The sequence below is a fragment of the Ornithodoros turicata genome, chromosome 3 (genome assembly GCF_037126465.1).
Source record: "Ornithodoros turicata isolate Travis chromosome 3, ASM3712646v1, whole genome shotgun sequence".
In the NCBI taxonomy this organism is placed as follows: domain Eukaryota; kingdom Metazoa; phylum Arthropoda; class Arachnida; order Ixodida; family Argasidae; genus Ornithodoros; species Ornithodoros turicata.
In genome coordinates this window covers 98306067-98312233 of record NC_088203.1, presented here as the reverse complement: position 1 = coordinate 98312233, position 6167 = coordinate 98306067, and positions in this window count along the sequence as shown.

Here is a 6167-nt window from a genome sequence, read left to right as displayed (position 1 = left end):
AAAAGTACTCCTTTTTTTCTTAAAGTGCAGGTGTCGTGCCTCGTTTCAAAGTCTAGGTTCCATATACAGGGACGGACACGGATCTTCAACATAAGGGGGACATCTACTTTGTTGCCAGCCAGGGTTGGTTACCGATAGTAATAATGTTTCCGTATCTGTTTTCGGTACCTATGAAATTCGTTTTTTTTTTTGTTTCCGTTACCGTGTGCGTTACCGTTTCCAGACGATTTGCGGTAGCGGTTTTCGTTTCCTCAGAGGATTTCCGTTTCCGTTTCGGTTCCCATTTCCTACAGTATTTGCGTATTTAAGGTCTCCGTTTCCGGTAACGAACCCTGTTTACTGTGTCCTACTTGAGGTAGGAAAACACAGAAGACGTATGTGGAACTATCCGACCACTCATACTCGGCACTGCCTCAGGCATCCACTAGGCACAACTTCGGTACAAACACGAGCACGGCAAGTAGTTAGTTCCGTGCTGACGTCGTTGCGGTTTCGTCCAGATTGGATTGGATCGGATTACTTTAGTATCCCGAGAAGCTTGTGAGCCCCCCGCTGGAACCTCTCTGCATGAATCATTCGCATCGTCTACATGCATTTCGCCATTAAATCAATCTGATGACTGATATGAAACGTGAATGAGAGAATATTACTAATCTTTCCATATTTATTCATTTGTTTGTTTATTTATTTATTGACACGCAGAAGGCAAAGCACTACAGAGGGGGAATGGTGGTTAGTTATAATTCGATGGAACATATCAGCATTCATACGAAACAATGACGATGGAAGGTTGTTCCGCTCCACGCCTGTTCTAGGTATGAATGAATTAAATATATTATTACATGCATAATAAGAGGAAAGGTAGGCGAATTACGTTACGTGAATTACGTTTCCGTTAACGTTTCCAGGCTTGAATTTCGTTTCCGTTTCGGTTTCCGGTAAAGGTAACGAAAATATTTGTGTTTCCGTCTCTACTTTCGTTTCCTTCGGAATTCGGGTATTTAGCGTTTCTCGTTTCCGTCTGCGGTATCCAACCCTGGCCCTTGCATCCATCACCGTCGATCAATATGTAGCAGCACCTCACCGACATCGGCATCGATCTGTCGCTGACCACGTTAATTGCTTCCGGGCAAATGGAATACCGCGATAATGTCTTCGACTACGCAAAAAGCATCGCATCCAATCAGTGCCTATAGCGGTGCTCTTGATGACTGGGTGGGGAACGTGTAACCCCAATCAGCGCTTAGGGTATACGAAGAGAAGCCTGGGCCTGCTGTGCGTTGCAGGGATAAGCCTTATGCCCCACGTGTCCTCTTCAGGTTGGTGGCCAAGCGGGAAATTCGTCAGGATCCTTACGCGTTAACCATCGTGTTGTTCGCGCCCCCGCAGAAATATCATACTTAATAAACTAAGCAGACGTCTGCTTTGTCATAAAAATATGAACATGCGGGTACGTTCAGGTATAGTGGGAATAGGACATGCATATTCAATGCATATACAGGATTGTTTTTTTTTTTATCCTTTAAAGATTTTCTATAAAATGTGATAAGATCAGCAGATATCGTTTTTGCAGTTGAGTTACGGCCGGGCGAACATCTACGCCAGTTACCTAAAATTTATTAATTAACTGTTTAATTTGTGTTACAACAAATATTTCACTTTGTGCTGCTGTGATACGACACGGACATATCAGTCGAGAAAACTGTATTTCTTCCATTCAGTCGAAAGAAAATGAAGACTTTTCAATTGAAGCTTGACGACCAGCCAGTAAGGAGAGTGTCTCATCACCGGTTTTTGGGAGTAATAATCGACTCGCAGCTCTCGTGGGCTGCGCACATTAAACACCTCAGGGAAAGAACTGACGCACGCATCAACATCCTACGGCGCATCAGCGGCTCCCGCTGGGGAATGTCGACAGCGTCTCTTCTCGCCGTACATAAGGCACTTATTCGGCAGATGATGGCCTACCATTTGCCCGTACTGCATGGAATAAGCGACACGTCAGAGAGGACACTCCAAAGCGTACTATCGAAAAGCTTAAAAGTCTGCCTCGGTGTACCTTGTGCAACGTCAAATGTCCTAACTACAGTAGAAGCCAGAGAACTTCCATTAGATGTACTAAGGACGCAGGAAACAGTGCGGCACTACGTTCGTCTATGCACGCGGCATCACAAACACCCCCTTGCAAGGAAGGTGGCACGTCGAAATTCGCAATTCATCAACGTGATAGCTCCATATCGCAGTGCTTTACCAAAAGCACAGTTGACATTAACGGCGGTCGATCCTCCGTGGACACTGCAACTTCCTCGTATCGCGCTGACTGTTCCTGGCGTATATCACCAAAAAGCTTCACTACCATCCCCAGTGTTGAAACAGTACTGTCTGTCTCTGATGGAGAGCCATCTTGCTAGGACCGCAATTTTCACAGACGGGTCGACGTCAACGTCTGGGTCTTCATCAGCGTTTGTTGTACCACAGCATAGTAGAGAAGGAATGGCAAGGCTTTCCCACAGAACATCGTCGACAGCTGCGGAATTGGTAGCCATGCAGCTTGCAATGCAGTATGTGGCCGCACGCCAGGAGCCTGCGCAATGGGTCATATATTGCGACTCAAAGGCCGGCCTCCAAGCCATAACATCATTCTTGGGAAGTGGCTGTATGGCGCCAATAGTACGGGACATTCTCATCGCATACAAGAAAGCAGTAGACACTGGCCACGACATACTGCTTCAGTGGATTCCTGGACATGTTGGCATACGCGGTAATGAAGCTGCAGATGAGATGGCGGACATAGCGCACCTATCGTCAACGGAACACACGGTGATATATTCCACGTCAGATGTGAAGCACATGTTAAAATTGCTGACAGAAGACATTTGCAGAAGGCAATGGTTACAAGTCGACAGGCGGTCATCCTTGCTTCATCAGATTGACCCGGATCTGAAATTCCGTGTTCCGTCCAGCATACCGCGACCTATACAAACACTCTTGCATCGGTTTCGCCTTAACGTTCCGTACGGTCAACAGTTTCTCCATAAAGTCGGCAGGGCTAGTTCAGCAAACTGTCCAGTGTGTGCATCTGTGGAAAACACGGAACACATCGTTATGCACTGCACAAGATATGCATCCCAAAGGGCTACATTGCTCTAGACCGCTTGGACATTAGAACCTTCGATATAGTCAAGGTGCTGGGTGTATGGGAACCCGGGAAGAGAGATGCGGCATTGTCAGCGCTTGTCAAATTCATAGTGAGCAGTGAGATGGAATCTGTATTTTAGGACCGCATGGCTAGGCATGTGTCGTCGAGTTCCCCGTTGCAGTTTTGTTCCTTGCACTTCAGCTCACTTGTAGGGGATGTAGCTACGCATATGCACGTACAGTTCGGTGATTGGGAGGGGTGATGTGTTTCTATTTTTAGCTTTTCACCTTTTCTTTTCTTTTCTTTTCTTTCTCCTTTTCTCCTTTTCTTTCTCCTTGTGGGAGTAGCAGAATTCGTCAGTGACAAATTCAATATCTTCCGTTTTTTTTTCTATAATCAAACTCAAACTCGCTGTGATACGAATTTCTTCTTCGTCTCAGGGTAATCATTTAAAGTTAGACATTGGGAACGAGTCACTTCTAATAAGCGCATCAATAGTGCTACCATTTTTGAAGAGTTGCCGTACCGCTCAGCACAGAACCAGATGTACTGTAGTTCTCTCCTTTAGGATAGGTTGGGTTAGGTCAGCATAGGGTCCCCCACCCCCTGTCATGAACGACTCTCGACGCCCCTGGACTTTTCCAGTGGTACTTCTAGCCCTTGGATTGTATTGGATTGCAAAAACACATAAGGCGAATCCCTTCAGTGCTATTCTCGCTTTCTCGCAAATTTCCTCTTTTTTCGTTTCTGCTCTTCGGAGGCAGATGTCATCAGTGTGTACGTTTCTTTGTGGGTCCTGCTGATCGGATTCCTCTGTTGTAGTATGCTGCAGGCGGTGCATTCGTTTTGTTACGCCGCTATAATAAAGCTCGGAGATCCCTTTGGCTACGCCGCCGAATAATGATCACATTCTGAAGCATGACGAACACATCATCAATCCCGGACGATTGATTCATTGATTGATTATGTGTTTAATGGCACAAAGGCAACAATCCCGGACGAGTAGTACCAATTTAGAAATGGTTAGTAATGGTAATGCTCGGAGTAATCTTTCGGAATCTTTCGGGAAAATATGCGCATAACGAGTAACTATTAATGGTTGAAAATATCATTTGTATCGGGTTTCGAGATTCGCTAAGGGAATCGAATATGAGCGTGTTGATGTTTGTGCCCTTGAAGCTCTGCCTCAATATTTTCCGGTGAATGGAATTGCTCGGTTATAGAACTTTTCAAAAGAGTGGAGTCCAAACGAAAACAGAAGAAGAACGTGGCGATGTACGGCTTTATGAAAGAAGTCTTGTCAATTGAATGATTCTCTACGGCAATAATATGAGTGGAAAGGTCCACATCGGACAAATAACACAAAAATTAACGGCCTGCCATAGAGATGAGATTGACAAGGGTATAATAAATAACCCTTTGGTATGAAAGAGGTACTGCCTTTAATAAGAACGGAGCTTATCTAAACGGTTGGCGGTTTGTCGTATTTCAACGAACATGCTTATTGCAGTGAGGAGAAGTGGTTTTTTGAGGCCTTTTAGAACCTTTTTTATGATCTACTACATCAAAGAGTAGGTGGTAAATGCATTGATTAGTATGCACGGTTCAGTTACCCCTAATGTTAACACGTTGCATAGACAGGAACAAGGCCCCTTTCTGAAGAGCTTCCTTAAAGGTGGTGCCCGGGAGGCATCCGGAATTCTAAAATTAACTTCGTATCCACTTGAAGATGCCTTCCAAGAAGAAGAAAAGACCACAAAAAGGGCTCCCAAAATTATTTCGTGTTTGTTCATAAAACATCAAAACCATGAAGGCACACCATAGTGCCTTCATGTGTCATCACGATGTAGGGACGCACCATGTAGCGTTTTCGTGAATTCCTCCCTTAATTTTTAACCAGGTTAACGAGTGGCGCTGTGAATGTGTGTAAACATACTTTCATTAAAAAAACTGCATCCGAGAGTCTCATCCATTACGAATGTACTTTATTCGATCATAAATATCTTGCATTCCCTGTTTGCCCGCTGTCTCACCTTTACCATATTGCTGTTAACAGCAAAGCTGTACGTGTTTTTTAAAAAAATGGCTGGGGCCGAAGCGGTAAAATAAGCAAGAATTTTATTACCTAGAATGATGCTACTATATTTCAACTCTGTTTGCACATCACATCACATCACATCTGTTTGCACAAGCGTCCTGGAACAGGTGGTCGCACCAGTGCGACCTACGTTTCCATTTTGTTCTTTCTATTTCTATTCTATTCTATCCTGTTTGCACAATACGTGAACAAATTTATGATGGGGCTTTTTTTTTTTAGGAACACACCCCTAAAATACCCCTAAAAATGAGCCTAAATACCCCTAAAATGTGCGGCATTTTCGTACCCCACGTGCACTTTCTAAGCTGGTGAGGGTGAGTCTTCTCTGGATTGCTGCTCTCTCTTCGCCCAAGCACCATATGCGCTCTCCACGCGCACATATTTCAAGCTCTCATCCAACTCGCGGCCACTGGCCATTCTGTGACGGTTCAGTGCATATCGAGACACGTAGGCCTTCTTGGTAACACCCGCGCAGACGCAATGGCGAGACGCGTAACATCTAGCGGATCTCTCTCTACTACCACCCTCTACGCTTAAAGCTACGGTCCCACTTTCTCCCTTCTCTATCACGTCGAATAAGCCGCTACTACGCGGCGCCACCATAGCTTATCTAGTCGATTGGTGTCCAGCAGCAGCTCGGCTTTCTCTAAACCACGGCCCCTCGGTTGCTTCTCTAGAGAGCGATCGAGGGGCCGTGTCTAAACAAGTTCCCTACAAAATCCGTACACCCAAAATAACCATTCGGACTTGGGCTACCCCACTAGCCTATTATCCCTTCACAAAGGCAAGAGTCAAGGGCGTTGCAGATGGAAGGAACGTCTTACGGAAAGTTTTCGAGTTCCTGCAACGCGAAAGACTAGAATACTTGACACTGAGGCAGTATCCCAGAATTTGCCTCATGTAATTTTATCAGTTTCTAAACAATTTTTT